This window comes from Amblyomma maculatum, chromosome 1 (genome assembly GCF_055883805.1).
Source record: "Amblyomma maculatum isolate TAMU_Amacu chromosome 1, ASM5588380v1, whole genome shotgun sequence".
NCBI lineage: Eukaryota > Metazoa > Arthropoda > Arachnida > Ixodida > Ixodidae > Amblyomma > Amblyomma maculatum.
Genome location: NC_139344.1, coordinates 59,389,820 through 59,407,451, shown reverse-complemented (window position 1 = coordinate 59,407,451; position 17,632 = coordinate 59,389,820). Strand labels below are relative to the sequence as shown.

Sequence of the window (17,632 nt, the reverse complement as noted above, 5' to 3'; positions counted from 1 at the left end):
TACTTTAGCAAAATATTACTCCCCATTTTTAATTTTTTGCAACGTTCTTGTTACGCCCCCTGTTGATGAGTGTGCGGTGCATTTGCAGCTTGACTTTGCAGGCCTTGTTTCGGCACCCAGCCACAGTGGCCGCGGGAGCTCACGAAGCGGTTTCTTATCGCCAGTCTCGAAATGCCCCTTTTGCGAAGTTTTCGTCGTCCTTGCGCGTCGCGTCTCTGTCACCGTTTTGTAAAATTTGCACCCCGCCGCACCGCTGCGGCAGTTTTCTCGGTTTTTGTCGTTTCCTTCGACGTGCGGCCAGTGCGAAGTCTTTTTCCGTCTTTGCACGCTTCGCGCTGTTCTTTTGAAGCGCTTAGCGCTTTATTTCAAGATGAGCTTGCGGCGTGTGAAGAAACGATGCGCCGTGGCACATTGCGACAGCATGGACAGTGGCGTCGGTGTCAAGCTACACCGCTTCCCGCTGGACTTTCACAGGTGAGCTGTTGTCAGTGTCGTCTGCTACAAGGCGTCTGCTCTAGGTATGCTCCGAATGCTTTCGTTGGGCTGTTTCTTCTGTTTCTGTTTGTTTGGGCTTCTGTTTCTGTAACCAGTTCGTGCGCACGTGGCTTCATTTTTTCGGTGATATTTATGTAATACACTACAGGGCACACACTTTAAGTGCTGAGCTGTGCGAAGGAGGCCCCCCAGGCCCACCATTTGTCTGATTTATGGTGTTTCATGCAGCCGGCTATCACCAGCGTTAACTTGATACCGGGATTTCAGGAGCAACCACGCGCATGCCACTGACCGGAAGGCCAATTTAAAACCAATTGTGCTGCCTGACAAGTCTGAGCACAACACTGTATAGTTTTCCAACACCGCGAAGCCAATTTGACCCTCGCAACTGGTAGTATCAAAATTCAGCCACGTGTATATGCGCGGCCTTGAGGGTGCTTTAACTGAATTCACTCAGGAGTTACTGCCTGTCTTCTTATTGCTATCCTGCATATGCATGACCGTTAGGGTAACTTTAAACGCACTTCATTCTCGTCAATCTTAACCATAGAAAACTATAGCTACCCGCATGCCATGAGGACGAGCGTACGTAACCGCACTCTTAGGCGCTGAGAGCTTGGGGCGAGCATTTACTACCATAGTTCAGATATAATGGAAATATAATGTACTGCAGTTAGCATTGACAGGAATAATGACGCATTGGCGTTTGGAGTATGCAGTATTCCTTACGGCGCAATTGTGAATAACGTGCACGTTGCATCACGTCCAGGTGCCGAGCGTGAGCGTGGGTGCTACCACAACGTCAGCCTGGAGAAGACACCATGGCAGCTGCGAGACTTGCGGGGTTTTTTTTCAAGCACTTCGGACCGTCTGCGTATCTGTCGTCAAAAAAGCTGCGACCCGTGTTGATGCGCCTACTTATGTCATGTCATGTTTGCCTCAATTGAAGCAGCACTGTCTTCTATGCTTTTCAATTTCCTACCTGGCAACGTTCGTGGAACTGCAGGGCTTTTTTCTATCCGCACTGTGACCATTAAGATGAATAGCCAGCTTAAAGAAACTACTGCTTGAGCTGCCTGTGACGTGTATTTTTTGTTGGTGTGCTTTATCACTGTATTTGTTTGGTTGCTGTAATAAAGCATGAATATGAAAACCATACTTGCCGTACACTGTATTGCAAACTGTGCACTTGAGCCTGTGCTTTGTGCATCATACCTTGTACTCAAAAGTAGTAGCACCAGTATTTCCACAAATGTTTCCCCTACGAATCATGCATGATTGCATTCTTAGCCAGCCAAGATAAGCCAGCGTCTGAAAGTGTTGCTGCCTTTCTATGCTGCCTTCTTTGCCAGTAACTTTCATTGGGTTCCGAATTGCACATTACCAAGGCCATAACTAGCAGGAACTCGAGCACATTTGACTGGAAAAGGTTGGTGCGCACTGAAAGGCAACCTTCATGAGATACCGGCTTGAAAAGGCGGGTTCTTTAAAAAGACCACTTTAAAATTCGCGCTAAAAACATACGTATGCGTGACGTCATTCAACGTCACTCATACGTAGTTGCCCCCCAATATGGCGGTGCCCATGAGCCGCCATTTTTTGGACCAATGGGAGCCTATGGAACCTTCGCTACCATTGTACATATACCTTGGTTGCTGTTGAAGGCCTCAAATATACATGTAATACAGGTAGAATAAACACAATTTACAGACAGAAGTGCTCACAACCAAATAGCTAATTAAAGAACCCGCCTCAGTTTCAACAGTTTCATTCTCTCTTGCCTTTCTTTTCGCAATGAATTCTGCATCTTCAGGTAGAAGTGTAGTCTGCTAAGAACATAGAACTTGATCACTAATTGTTTGTTACAGATGTACTATGTTCGCGACAACCAACCAGCTGCAGTTTGGTCATTTGGAGAAAGGATACCAAATCCATAAGGCTGCCTCTTTGGATTTCATGGGCACTAAAGCAGTGAGTAAAGGTGTTTTCAAGGGATGTCACAGGGGCGTTTAAATTGGTTGATGGAAGCACAAGACCGCCTCTGTCAACTGGTAAGACACGTTGCGTCTGGAGCAGTTCCGTCCTTGAGACTGAGGAGTTGTCTGCAGCACTCTTCACATTTTGTGCCAGCGATGCATTCCTTCGCCACATAGCCAGCGATATAAAATATGAGCCTTGAATCACTGGCCTGAGTGATAAGAGATGCGTGTTCGATGCCACACTCTTTGAGAACTTCATTTGCCTCACTCAGGTCTCCTACATTGAGAAGCTGGTCATGGACGATGCTTTCACTAATTTTTGTTTTTTTAGCAACTGACTGGCCTTTTGCCTGACAACGATGCTTTCATTAATTTTTTTTCTGCAATTGACTGGCCTTTTGCCTGATAACGATGCTTTCATTAATTATTTTTAGCAATTGACTGGCCTTTTGCCTGACAACAATGCTTTCATTAATTTTTTTTTAGCAATTGACTGGCCTTTTGTCTGACAACGATGCTTCCATTAATTTTTTTTAGCAATGGACTGGCCTTTTGCCTGACAACTATGCTTTCATTAATTTTTGTTTTCTTGGCTGGGGGTTTCTAAATGCAAAAGAAACAGAAAAATACACACATGTACTACATACTTGCACTAGCACCTCGGCAAGAAAAACTATATAGGCACTAAAGAAAACAAAATAAACTGAGATAGGGCAAAGCCGATCAAAAATTAGCACCACAGCTCAAGCAGCATCTGCAGGCAAACAAGAACGAACACACCGACGTGCGCTGGAGAGAATGTATTGAAGAGCTGACAGCAGCGCCACAGTGGCAACCAGTGGCGGCAGCATGAACTAAAGGCACGTTATCTCCAGGCGGCAGAATGCACGGTTGCACCACCTCTCCCTTCTAGCCACCATAGGTGGTTAATATGTGTTGCCAGACCTTAAAAAATTATTTCGAGCTATATGCACTTAAAGCACTTATTCATTCCCATTATGAGCAACGGGTCAGTTAAGATGATTTGCTTAACTCTCTTACCCACCTTCTTGGAATTTATCGCTTTCACATAGAAGCGCAGCTGAGTGATTATATAAAAGCTGATGATCATGGCTTAAAAATAGGTATGCGCGCACAAGCAAGCTAAGCTCCCAACCTCTTGTCCCAATCTTGCTTTCACAACTTTCAGCACACACTGGACGTTGCAGTCAGCAGTTAATGGCAACTCAAGCATTTAGTGATCTTGTTTTAAAGATTGCTGGCAAAGCTTACAGCAGACTCGACCAGTACAGCAGTCTCCCCCTTCCCTTCTAAAGAAAATCTGTTAGCCAAGCAAGTTGGAAGTCATATCCCCTGGTGATGGCATTGTGAGGAGTGCCTATAAAATTTGCTTCCTATTTTCATCACATATCGATGCCTAGCATAACCTGAAATATGAACTATTACCTAATATTAATTGCTAGCGATATGCTATGGTCAGACAGAAATGCTTTTGCAGGCAAAGATATCTATGCTGCCAAGCTGATTGCATGAAGGAAGGTCAGGGTAACGCCAACTTGTATATTAATATCTGAACAGATTTCTAGCAACTAGGACAGCGGTGCATAGTTTTCTCCAATTCTTTCCGCAACTCTCTGTTTCTCGGGACTGCAAAAAATATATTTCGGGCACCCCCGATGTAAACGTAACCAGTCCTCTTTCTTGATGGGTAACAATAGTTTTGTCGACACTGAGTCATGCTAAACAAATTTGCATGAAGTCTTGGTCACATTCGCTGCAAGCGCTTTTTCTTGATTTTAATGAAAAGCAAAATTTCATAGACAAAACGCGAGAAGTAGGACGTTTAGGAAAACGCGATAACAGCACGCACGCACAGATTTTAACACGGTTGTCATAGCCAAGCGCTACAGTGAACTTGACATCAGTAACGCTACGCGGCCACTCGGAGAAACAAAATTCCTTGACATTTGCGGCGCCACCGCTAGCGTGGGCTCGGCTGGGGAGTAAGCCTACTGCCCCTTTCTAGTGCACTTTACCCCAGCATCACTGCTTCAATGACAAGTTGTAGGCTTTGCCACTATACACGCAAGTGGCTGGTGTTGGCGCAGCAAGCGTCTGCGCATAGTCTGCGCCTTATTGGCTTCATCAAATTCTTCCTTTTTTAAACGAACATGCGTGAATTTTACATGGTATACCCTACACATCTGGCCATCAATATCGTGTGTTGCAATTATGTTACATTGTATTGTACTTTGTATGGACCTAACACTTGTCCTTGGTATGGGTCCAAAATATTAGTGCATAATCTATTGTTGTAAAATTACTGTTCTAAATTAAAACAATCCTCTCTAGCACCAATTCAGCGACAGCTTCGATGAAAAGCTGTAGGCTTTGCCGGACTTTGGGTACACTCGCTACTTCTGTAACTCCAACACCGCCACTGAAGGCTTGCTTTCTAGACAGTCGCCAGCTGTCCATGCATGCCATAGCGTTGTGCACTGCTTGTTTTAAACATTTCGAGACAAAATATTAATATATGACGTGAGATGTAATGATGAGAAACTTAGCAGACTGATTTCAAAGAATTTGGCTTGCTTGCTTAGTAAAATATAAGGAAAGCCCTGTTATAGCCGTGAACAAACTTCTTATTCATAAAAATGACTCAAAGTATAATGTGTTCAACACATGGGCTATACACCTGTGCACTGCTAGAATGTGCAATATCAGTTTTTTTTTATTCTTGCAGGATGACCTTCCACAAAGTGGAAATATCAACATAATCCATGTGACAAAGCATCAAGCCGCAACACTTCATACCCAACAAAACTGGATATTAAAATTAAAAAAGTGAACCGTGACACACACAAAAAAAAAGATCCATCCTTGTGCCGAAAAACACCTCTACAGGCTGTTGTAAAGATTTCAAATAACAATCATAGCCTGCAATCAGCTGACTCGCTTAGACTTCTTCGACCAAGCGAGGAAACTAGGGCTGTTTTTGAAAGCTATTTCGATGAAGGAATGGGAACAGCTCAAGCCATAAGCCACCACGAGAGAATTATTGCTGGGAAACCAAATGGGCCCACCTTACTGGCATGATGAACCCACCACCCAGGAGTGTGTATAGGTGGCATCAAGAATTTCAGAGCAGGAAATATGGCCCAAAGGGCAACCCATCGATAAAGCTGCAAGAAAACAAGCCCAAGTACTCAGCCCAGGGTAAGCAGAATTATTTGACGAACTCTAGCATCGTTCTGGGAAAATTTCAGGCTTGTTTCGGCTACCAGTCTCAATAAGTACACGCCATCACGTATCAGAACTGTAACCTTTGAAAAGTTCTGGACAGTATCACTAAGTGCTGGACTATTGCTTTTATTTTTGAAAGATTTGGTGACTTTTTTTTCCAGACCATCAGGTTCATTTTTTGGGGGTTGAGTGAGAAAGTATTTTCTATGCAAACATTTCAGGTTTATTATCAGTAAAATACATGACAACACTGTTTGGCTTGAGACGTGATCTGGGCTTTAGCATTCTTCTTTTTTAAAGCCAACAGCTCATGTAGCGGTATTTATAATAGTTATATGGTTAAAGGGCACTGAAATGGCTGAGAGGAAGCCTCAGTTCACAAGCCGAGCCAACGCTTTGGCAAGGTGTCTTGCCTGAGTGAAGACAAGTCCTCTTATCGAAATGAAACTGAGGCTTCCTCTCAACCTTTGTTCAGTGGCCTTACATACTGAAGCCATCTTCTTTCTCTCATTCTACCATGCATTCTTATAATGGTTAAAACATTTCAAGGAAAAAAAAAAAAACCAATGCAAGACACGATAATGGAAGTATCATATGTAAACAAGGCACTAACGGATGTAGTGTAAAACAACTCTAAGCAATATGCAGTTGCAGGTTTTGGGGTCACTGCTGTTGGTAACATTATGCCATGCACAATGATCAATCTGTGACTATATTCAATAACTTTAACAGCTTCTTGATCTCACTGCTGATAAAAGGTGTGCTGCCAAAAGTCAGGAAAAAGTTATGCGGAGACTCAAGTCATGTATCATACCAGAGCGGTCATTTTCATGGCTGAAGAACAATCTCTTTTAGACTGCATGAAAACGTCTTTATTGTTCACTTTGTTGCTTATGTTTGCTGTGGTAGACAGCAGTGAAAGACTGGTCTGCTGTCAAGACATTGCAATAAAATAAATAATATTACGTTAAGCTTATACAGCTTGGTAAGTCAAAAAGGCATCGCTGTAACCCAGAATTGAGAAAAGTGGTGTGGGCTAAAATATACACAATTTTATTTTAAAACTACAATGAAACTGTCCTTTGTGCTGCACTCAAGGCATTGTCACATCACTTCAATTTCCATTTAGCATCCCTAGATCTGCTAGTCAACTTTGAGGCTAGTTTGCAATAGGGATTCTAACTGATAACATATGTACCTCCAATGGTATGCAGTTCATTGTAAGATACTGCAGCTTTCCCCCAAAACCAAACCAACTTTTTCCAAACATTTTTCCAAACTTTGTGCCAATCTCTTAATGCCTAAAATTCGTGGCATGAAAAAGCGCTGCTAAAGGCATTTTCACATTTACTCTTAAATCAATGCTTACACCATCCTCCTATTTTTTTTGTTCGTGAAATATCAAACTGCTTTGATAATGCGCTATGCGGAGACATCTAAAAAATATGTTGGAACAACAGTATGTTATCAAAAGCAGCATTAAGTGAAAAGAACATTTACAGCAATACAAAGAATGTTCTCGACAGAGTTACACTATGCTCTGTAGCAACACCTGCATGAGGATGAGTGTTGAGTTAAAATTAGTGACAAGGTCTTGCTCAAACATAACTTGGGAAAATTTGTGTGTTTCAAGCATAGATTTTGTTCTGCCCTACTGCTGTAGCTCACAGCGTGTAGTAGATATACATCACAATGTTATGAACACTGCTTATTGGGCATAAGGAGAAATGGAACAGGTGAGGTATCCTAAACAAGCCTCTTTTTATGCCATTCTCTTCCTGCCTGTTTAATGATATGATTGTTTGCTTTGCAGGAGTAGACGTCACCTTCACAAGTGTCACGGATGACAGCTGGGCAGTACTCGTGACATCCATCATGCATCGAGCCCAACAGCTGGAATCAGCTCAAGATATATTTGTAGACTCCATGGGATAAAACTAGGAGGACCATAACGGTGCTGCTGACAGCAACAAAAGCTGGAGCTGTGCCAGTAGCAGTTCTGATACACAGCTCACAAACGCAGGGTACGAGCAGGCCTTTAAGCTGTTGAAGCACCAATACCCAACATGCTTTGGAACCAGCCCGGTATGTTGCTTTATTGAATTATGAGCAAGTGCAAATAAGGTTCATTTTTTGACAAATTGTGTACTGGGTGATTGACATTGGTCAGTGCCTTGGGGAAGTCACAGCAACAGTGACTAGAAACATAACGAAGCTGCTGCTAGTGTGAATGGCTTAGCAATGGTACTTCAGTGAGCCTTGCTTTGCTTTCTTAAACTTCCCACAACTCATTTTAAATATTAGTGTTTGCTTTCTTAAACTTCCCACAACTCATTTTAAATATTAGTGTCAATCATGCTTGACCCCCTAGTAAAGAACAAAGGCATCACACTGCCAGCAAAAATGCAGATAATTCGTGCTATGGTTTTTTTTGTTGTGATGTGCGAGAGTTGGACTGCGAAGAAGGCTGACCGCTGAAGAATGGACGCTTTTGAATTGTGGTGCTGGTGGATACTCTCGAGATTTCCTTGGACTGCCAAAAGATAAATCAGTCGATACTGGTGACCATAAACCCTAACTGCTCATCGGAAGGTCAAATTCTAAAGTTAAAGCTCAGCTACTTTGGTCATCTGATGTGAAGAGAGGCAGTCGCTGGAGAAGACATTGATGCTGGGAAAGATTGAGGAACACAGAAGGGGCAGGCAGCAAAAGGGATGACTAGATGGTATCCTCGAGGCATTGCAGATGAAACTACACGATATTCGAAAGATAGTGGAAGAGTGGGAGAAAGCTTGGCGTGATTTGGTTTATAGGGTCACAAAAAATCTGACATGACTGAACTGTTAATCATGCTATGTTGTGAAGCACTTCAGTTTCTTTTCTGAACATTCCTCATCAAGTGCGGATAACTTTATTATTATTAGAAACTTTGATAGTGGTGATGGAATGGTATGGTATCATGTCTAGAACCATATACGTCTGCAGAAGTTGGGTTTGTAAAACCCACTGCAAAAGATGGGCAGTGTTTTGTAGTAATCTTCAGGTATACTTGCTTATATAAATTTAAAGAGAATTTAAACATGTCAGGAGAACAGCTACCAGCCTTTTTGGAAGGCAAGATTGGGATAAGGACCAGTGCACAAAACAGATGAACAGCTGCAAGTCGAAGTCTGCATTTTTTTTTAGTTAAGTTCAATAAGGAAACATAGTACAAAGAAAAACATGCTTCCAGTTATTCCACCAACTTGTTCTTGTTTTACTGCTAGGAATTGCTTCAAATTATTGCTGAATCAAGGCTTCTTGATTCTACACGAATGCTTAGCTTACTTTTCAGCATGTAAAGTCTTTGTCAAAAGTATACGGCCCAAGAGGTTCACTTCTGAGCATTGTAATGCGGCTGCTGGCAGCATTACTGGAAAATGAATGTACTCTAAAGGAGAATGAGGGTGAGATATGTCATCTACGAGGGTTCGAACGCTGGAGCTGCTTTACGAGCCTCATTACAGGGCTTAAAACAAAAATCCTTGGGCTGTATACTTTTGACAAAGACTGTACATAATTAGCTGCGTATACATCCTTCCTTTATCCTTCCATGAGCAGAGAATCATTCCTTTTTCTTTGGAGTAGAGTATGTCTTCTCCACTGTCTGCTGTTACAAGTTGCGTAGGTAAGAAACGAAAATTTTGTGCAGCGGGATATGTTCTTGAATATGCAGTAGAACCCCACAATAGTAAACAACTTTACGTACGCCTTGAAGCCGTGAGGAAAAGCATGCAGCGCATAGCAAAAAGAAAAAAAAAATGTGAGGAGGTCTACAAACGTGAAAAGAAGGTGGCACGGTCTGTTCAGAAAGTAGAGTAAAAGTGCAACGATAAATAGGGAAGGGGAAGAAATGGGTGAACATTTGCAGCACCGTGCAGCACAAAGCACGAGGCAGGAAGTGGAGCGCAGCATGTGCGGTCTTGAAACACTTCAACTGCATTGCACATTTATCACCTATTGCCCTCTGTAAGAAAGAAAGGACGGAAAATGAGTTGTGTTCATGCGAGGCTTTGGTTTTCCCCTAAAATCAAAGTTGGTTGTATTTGTTGCCACATTGTCCTCATGCTTAAGAGGTACTTCCACAAGATATAAAACAAAAAGCTTTATAACAAAAAATGGCACCAAGATGTGATAAGAGAGAGATGGAAGGTATTTCAGAGTGTTTTTTTCATTAAACAACCAGACGTGTTCAGTAAATAGCCATTTAATTACCAGACAGCATCTTCGGGAGGATGTCATCACCAACAACTGATATAGTAAAGATTTTTGCTGGTCCTGCTGTATAAGACCAATTCATGATAAAAATGTGATCATTCTGACTAGACAATGTTTGGAATGGGGACTACCCAGATATATGTTTCACAACCTCTGCAAAATCTGAGTTAATTGGTAACAGTACTGACTGCTCTTGTATACACATCTAAAGTATCAAAGTACTGGTTAGCTTTGGTGTTAATGTCTACACAATATCTATATGCCACGCTGCAATGTTGCAAGTTTTGAGTTATTGGTGCCTGTGCTATTCACCAACCTGTCATTCACAGGCATATGTATATGCCAAAAGTAGGCACACATTTTTTTTTCTAATTCTCTTGCAACAGTATGGTCAGCATATCTATTTAATAGCCCCATCCTGTGAAAATGTGCTCAGTGTTGAGAGCAAAAAATCATGAGCATGCTTTTGGGAGATGGGTAGATGGCAGGTGACATGGCCAGCCACCAATTGGTTTGCAGCTAGTGTAATGTCACATGACCAACAACATGGTCAAGCTGGCAGGAGCTGCAAACTCAGATGGAAGGGTAAAATGGGAATTCAACCCGAAAGCCTTGGCTCCCAAATCAGACAAGCTGTTCTAGGCTACTCAGACACGCTGCTCTAGGCAGGCAGGTTCATATAGCTTGGTTATATCAGGGCATCACATCATCATCATCATCATCATCATCATCATCAGCCTGATTATACCCACTGCAGGGCGAAGGCCTCTCCCATATTTCTCCACTTAACCCGGGTGGTCATCACATCAAGTGGTCTTTATATGAAATGTGACAGCTTACAACTGCATGCTAAAGAGTATGTGCAAAATAACAAAAGCAAGAACTAAGGATTAGCAAATAACTGCATGTAGATGAACGAGGATCCACAAGGGGAGCCACAGATGGGAGCCATTAACACTGTGTGGAGATATGGAGCTTGACTGTCCCTCAAAATCTTCATGAAAAAAAACAGGCAAGCAGGTTAACCATTATGGGCATGATGTTATAATGCAGTGTTGCATCTGAGTGCGTCAGCATGTTGGTTCATGCTTTTGTTGGATTTTGGTTCTCTTTACAGTCTCCGGCTTTGTTCATGACGGCCAATTCCAGGCCCGAAGAAGATGCGTTGCACGCAACATGGCCCAGCGCAAGGCAGCTACTCTGCCATTTTCACGTTTTGCAGGCCAAGTGGCATTGGCTGACCTCTGCGCAAAGCCATGTGCCAAAAGATGAGCGATGTCACTTCATGAGGGCTTTCCAGCAGGTAACGCAAAAGCTTTCATTTGACCGACTCCTTAAAACAAATTCTACAAACAAAAAAGACACGCACTCTACACACAAAACAAAACAAGCTTTCTTTGGCTGAAACATTGCATGACCTTCGAACTAAGAAAATGCTAAGAAAGGGATGCTCAGGAGAAAACAAAATTGAGTTGCATTAAAAAATATATTAATGCATATCTATGACAAAATGACTGCCTTTATCAGTACCATAGCTTTTAGAAGTGAGGATAGACAAAAATTAAACAGATCGCTGTCATGGCCATTTTCACAAGGAAACTAGAAAGATGTGAAAACCTATGCTTTTATAGTAGATCTCTGAGGTTAGGAAACATTGCCATTCGCTCGTAAACAGTCATCACAGAGTCCTTTGCAGTGCTACGTCACGAGTCTGAAGTTAATGGAGGGAAGAAACAAAATGTTTCAGTTATTTTTCAGCAGTGGTTACCTCTTCCGCATCCACATTACTGCACAGCACTAGCCATTTGTTTGTTTTTATCAACAAATTATGTTACATCTCAAAGCCTGACTTCTATAGTACACATCTTGACATAAAAATACAATGGCATGAAAAGAATAGAGGCTTTACAAAAGTTAGCGCCATCTAGTGAAAGAGACAAACTGTGCGCGGCGGCCATGTTTTGTTCAGTCCAACTGCGCCTACCATCGAGTACGCTGTCAACGTGCGCCTTTGTGGAACCCGTGCTTGCACCGCAAGGTGTATTGGAGTGATCACAAGCAATTGTTTCATTTTTTAACACAGCAGTTGCTGCTAGCGCCAAGCTCTATTCATAATGATGCTAGCATGTTGCTGCGTACCCTTCTGCAGCAAGCGCACCGTCATAGATGCGCACGGAAACAAGGTATACGCGTGTATGCGACCGCTCGTTTGCAATCCTAATTGGCTTTACAAGTGTCACTTGCATCATGTAAAGCATTACTGCACGTCCCTCTGACTGAGAGCTAGCTCACAGAACGTGATAAAATCTAAAACAGCAAGGTTGTTTTGCGTATTATGGAGCCTTGTTAACTTGAAGGATAAGCTTATGCTTCGATGGAGGACACGGGAGAAGGAGCAATGCATGTATACCGAACGCTATAGTTCAAATACGTTCTTTGAAACCTTTTGTACGTAGGTTGCATTTACCATTGTGTATTTGATTTAAGACAAGGGCATGATTACCGAAACTACTTTTCACAGTCGTACGAAATTGTATTGCTTGGTGCAGAGAGCAATACAGCTGTCTAGTGCGCCCGAGGTAAGTGTTTCACGCTGCAAAAGTCGCTGCCAAACCTGCGGCGTCTAGTAAAGCAGGAGAAGATGACATCCCACTAGTGTGTTGTAATATGCTCACGTCCAGCCCGTTTCGAAAGATGTTATCACGTGATAATGCATGCGAAGTCCGGTCCGCATCCAGAGCGCGCAGCTCAGGTTTGCATTCTGTGCCTTCGTACCTGCCAGTGCGGCCGATAAAGTAACGAATTTCGCTTTTCCGTTTTGAGCGTTTTATCGAGTCGCCCGATGGTTCGCTAATTGACAGCCACCTGAAATTCAGTTGATTTTGTAAATATGCCGATTTCTTGTTTACTCCCTCTGTCAGATAGCAGACATTTCAAGCCTTAACCTCATATGAAAGTGCTGTCATGGGAAGCTTCGAGGAACTCTGAGGAAGAGGAACTCGACTGAAATGAAAAGAAATTTGGAAAGTCAACTCACATTACTGCGAAGTGTCAGTGCTTGGTGCAACTGGCTGTGTTCATAAAGTCAGATTTATATTATATAATGCTGTTATAAAACATTAGGGGGACACTTAAGCCCCGCCGTTAAGGGTATGACGCGATAGCGTCTCTCTCTCTCTCACACATGCACATTTTCTTTCTTCCTTTTTTTAATTTTTAGCTTTTATTTATTTTATATTTTGATTATTTGTTTCTTTATTTTATTTAATGTTTTATATTTTTATACACCGATACTCAGGGTCAGCAACAATCACCTTTCCATTCTGAGCAATTTGACACCTTTGAACACATTCAATTATTTCAATTAATCAATTACGCATTCTAAATTTTCTTCATTAGCATCACCAAGTACTGGTTTTTCCTTCTGAGCATTTTGTCATCTTTAAACGCTCAATTTCCATTTTTTAAATTTTTTTGTTGCTTTATTTCATCAATTGGTCAATTAATTAAAAATATTTTATTATTTCATCATCGCCAATTGCACACCAATCAAGCTTCACTCACTGAAAGCGGAAATTACCATGGTACATTTTTTTTTTTTTTTTTTTTTTATGCAGCTCCCGATTATTTCCGAGACCCGTGCCAATAACTGCGTCGACGGCATAGGCAAGAAAGTGATAAGCGCCATTCCGACTTACGTCAAATTACGCACGATTCTTTCATCTCAAAACAAATTGCATCCTCGCTCATTTCACCAACAAGTATCCCACTGGTAGCAGTGGCTTGAGCGACGGTGATGCGCAAACCAAGCAATCTCGCGATCGTCTCTCATAGTCGTTAAAGTAATTAGCAAAGGCAGACAGACAAAAAAAATCTGCACATTACAAAACTCTAGATACTGTACCTGGATACGGTACAGTATCCTGCGTGGATCGACGAGGGGCCCATCATGCACAACTCGTAGAACAGTTTGTAACCGCTACGCCTCGGCTGTCAAAATACGCTTCTTGGCTTCGTTAACAGACACCGCCAGGGACAGAAGAAAGGTCCAAGCACAGCACACCAGGTTACAACATGAAAAGCGCGGACAGAGCGGCGGGCACTGACGGACGGACACGAAGCGAACCAAAGCGAACGGATGGAGCGAACAAAATATGGCTGCCAGCGCCGGATCAGCGTGCTGCTCATGGTTGCCAGACTTACTTTTGTAAACCCTCTATTCTGTGTAGCTTACCAGAGGTAAAAAAAAAGTGATATGGTTTTAAGATACTTAAACTGAGTTATTAAGGTGATAGTTTGGGCTTGTTGGTAATACACGTCAACAAAAATAGCGCATGGACAGAACCAGGACGAGTAGGATGTGAAAAGTTTTTGTGCACAAATTGAAGTTGATGGAGATGACGATGGGCAATGCACAGTGCGAGAGTGCATTGTGGTGTGCATGAGGGGCCATCGGCTGCGGCGATAGCCACGGCGTTTCGCAATCACTGCTCAAGAGAAATTCCCGGGTTTGAATCTGCTTTGCTGTAATGTTTCACCATTTGTTTATTTTTCTGTGCGGAAACACAGCAGGTGGATATATAAGCATTATACAATTTTACTAGGCAATTAATTAATGCTTTTGGACTAATAAAGCAAAGCTATGCCACTTCCTGTAGGCAGTGTAATTGCCACTTGATTCAGTGGCCACTGAATTTGATGGGAGATCAGGCAGCGCCAAACAGTAGTTTTTTTGTTACTCGCCATGAAACTTAAATATGTGAAGAGGCCCTCAAAACAGACTTACGGGTCCCATACAATGGAAGAAAGACAGATGACTAAAACAATGAATAAATATCTTCTTTTCATTATTTTATAAAATCTAGACCATAATAACTCTTTAAGAAATTATTTTTCATTCAGTCACGAAAACAACTCTTCAGGTTTCCAGTAGTATTCAAAGCAACACCATTTCTGTTGCGTGCTATGTCCTTGCATTCTGCCCATTTAAACCTTCTGGCACGCTTCATAATGATGAACTGAAAAGACCCAGCTAGTATTGCAGCAAATCTAAGAGAACAGATAGGAATTGTGCGTGGAAGCACCTGTAGGGAAAGAAAATTCTCCTGCAAAAAAATGCAATGTTGCCTCTCACTGCTTCTCTGTGAATTGCACTGACTTGCAAAGCATGAATTGCTTCATTTTCAAAATGTTTGGTTTATTTACGATTTCATATCAACTACTCTTCATGAATGCAAGTTACCTATAGTTGGATACAGCTCAAGAATGCAATGAAAAATGCCCTTCGAAGGAGGCCCTCCACCCAATGGCATAGAGTGCGGGTGCTTACGTAGCTTGTAATTGTAGGTGAATGGCAAATGGGCCCATCAAATGTGAGTAACAGTGACGTAACAATAATCGGTCATTGCCATTAAGGACTTCCTTTGAGGAGTGTTTGCCACAGTGTTCTTGAGCTGTTTCCGACCTACAGTTTGTCACAAAGCCCATTGTGGCTTAGGTGGTGCCGACTGAGCACTGTTATTTCCCTTTTTTCTTGCCCAGACAAATTTGTGCAGTTTGTTACATGTGGTGCCATCGATCAGATTTTTAAGAAAATTTTTTCTTCAGTTTAAATTGATGTAGCCCTCAAAAACCTTTTATGACTATTGTTCATATGACAGGAAATTGCTCGTCTGATCAGTCTAGCCCTGCTTGGGGTAAAGACCTTTTATTCACAAGTGAGTTCATCATATACTTTTTGTGTTCCGGTTTCAGATTCTGTATGCGAAAACAGCAGAGCAGCTCCAGAAAGCCAAGAAAGGACTTCGCAGTTTGAAGCATGAAGCTTTTGTGAAGAGGGTCAATACCTTTCTTAATAATAGGCAAGAATGGATGCTCCTTTACCATGCCGGCGCAATGACTAGGGGCACAATACAAACAACTATTCCGAGGCGTCTATCCGCATTCTGAAAGAGGTACTGTGCCGCACAAAGGCATACGATGCAGTAGCCCTGGTGGACTTCACCATCACAACATGGGAGAGCTACTTTGAAGCACAGCTGCTAAGGCATGCTCACAATCGAGATGCCTTTCACTGCGTTGCATTCCAGCACCTGCTGCAGAAGCTGCCCAGTGATTTTGCTAAGTCGATAGCCCAGCCAGATGGCACTTTGTATGGTGTGCGTTGTTCTTCCGGCACAGGCTCCTACTACAAAGTGGACGCCGACATTGGCATCTGCAGCTGCTGGATAAGCAGCCAAGGTGCGTTTTACAAGCACCAAGCTGCTGTGCAGAAAGCCTTCAGTGGCTTTTTCCCGAATAGCCCCGAGCTGACTCCTGAAGATCACCGACAGCTTGGACACCTGGCGTTGGGAGACCGCTGCCCGCAGCTAGAATTTTTTCTTCCCATGATGTCAGCAGGCGGTGTGGATGCGACTCCAGAAGCTTGCATGTCCACATGCAGCGATGAGGCAATGGAACATGTGTGCCAGCTGCTGATATCTCTGCCAGGACCACTTCCAGAGTGGAAGGAGAAGCCTCAGGTACAGTTCAGTGTTAATCCTCTCAACTACTGTAATGAGCAATTGTAGCAGCATATCAATTTTTTTAGGTTTATGACCATCAGAATGTCATCACAGTGAGAATATGGCCCTGAGTTCATTTCCTGGCTAATAAGAATATTCTAAAGGGAAAAAAGGGGATGTGAACAGGTTCCATTATATACTGTCTGCAGTAGATTAAGCCGGAATTGCTGTTGCTCATTTCTTGCGAGGCTGTAGTGGACGCGAAGGCAAAGCCTGTAGAAACGTGTCTCCACCACTCAGAACAAAGGATATAGCACAACCATTTTGTATACCCAGAGGAGGGCTGTGTGTCGTCCCATTTCTTCCACTTTGTCTAATATATCATGTTGCTTTAGTAACTCAATATGCCTGTGACAGGAATGAAATAGGACAGCTTTAGTTTTATCGGAGTCCCTCAGTACTTTTTTTGTGGTCACGAAACTCCTCAGTAACACTATGGGAGAGGTTCATATACCGCCCGCGCCTGTCGTGCCGCCACTGTGCACTGAAGGGCACCGTTGAGAAGCTCAGCACTGTCGCAACGGATCAGAAAGCATCGCTGCTGGTACGCATTTCAACGTCTCGTGTTATGCTGTTCGTTGACATCATGCAACTCGTGCGTGTGGAACAATGCCGAACACTTGCTGCGTACCAGGATGTCGTTCCGGCTACAAAGGTGGGACTGAGAAGGTCTCGTTTCGCTTATCTGCTGACAAGGAGCTGTCGGGAAAAATAGAAGCATGCAATACCGCAGGAAGAAACTGGCGGCTTCACTGTCGATTCTAAATATCTGAAGAAGTAGCAAATTTCTTTTTGCAATCAATTGTATTGCGTCATGGCGCTCCTTGGGTGCTCCTAAGTGACCGCGGTACAGCCTTCTTATCGAAAGTCGTTGCCGAAGTTCTTCACGCGTCATCCACCCTTCATAAGACAACCTCAAGCTACCACCGCCAGACTAACGGTCTCACTGAACGATTTCATCGCACCTTGTCAGACATAATATCCATGTACATCACACCAGATCATCGAAATTGGGATACTGTTCTACCATTCGTCACATTCGCCTATAATACAGCAGTACAGCGAACTACCAGTTACTCTCCATTTTTCCTT

General features: G+C 42.8%; 1 pseudogene across 1 annotated transcript in view; it reads left to right on the top strand.

Annotated features, from left to right (window-relative positions):
* LOC146202530 (uncharacterized) overlaps positions 1-17,632 on the top strand; it is a 34,694-nt pseudogene that overhangs the window by 13,908 nt on the left and 3,154 nt on the right. The window contains exons 2-4 of the transcript XR_014703712.1: positions 7,534-7,805; positions 11,095-11,280; positions 15,732-16,498. The product of XR_014703712.1 is annotated as an uncharacterized LOC146202530 (transcript). The remainder of the gene's footprint in view (positions 1-7,533; positions 7,806-11,094; positions 11,281-15,731; positions 16,499-17,632) is intronic.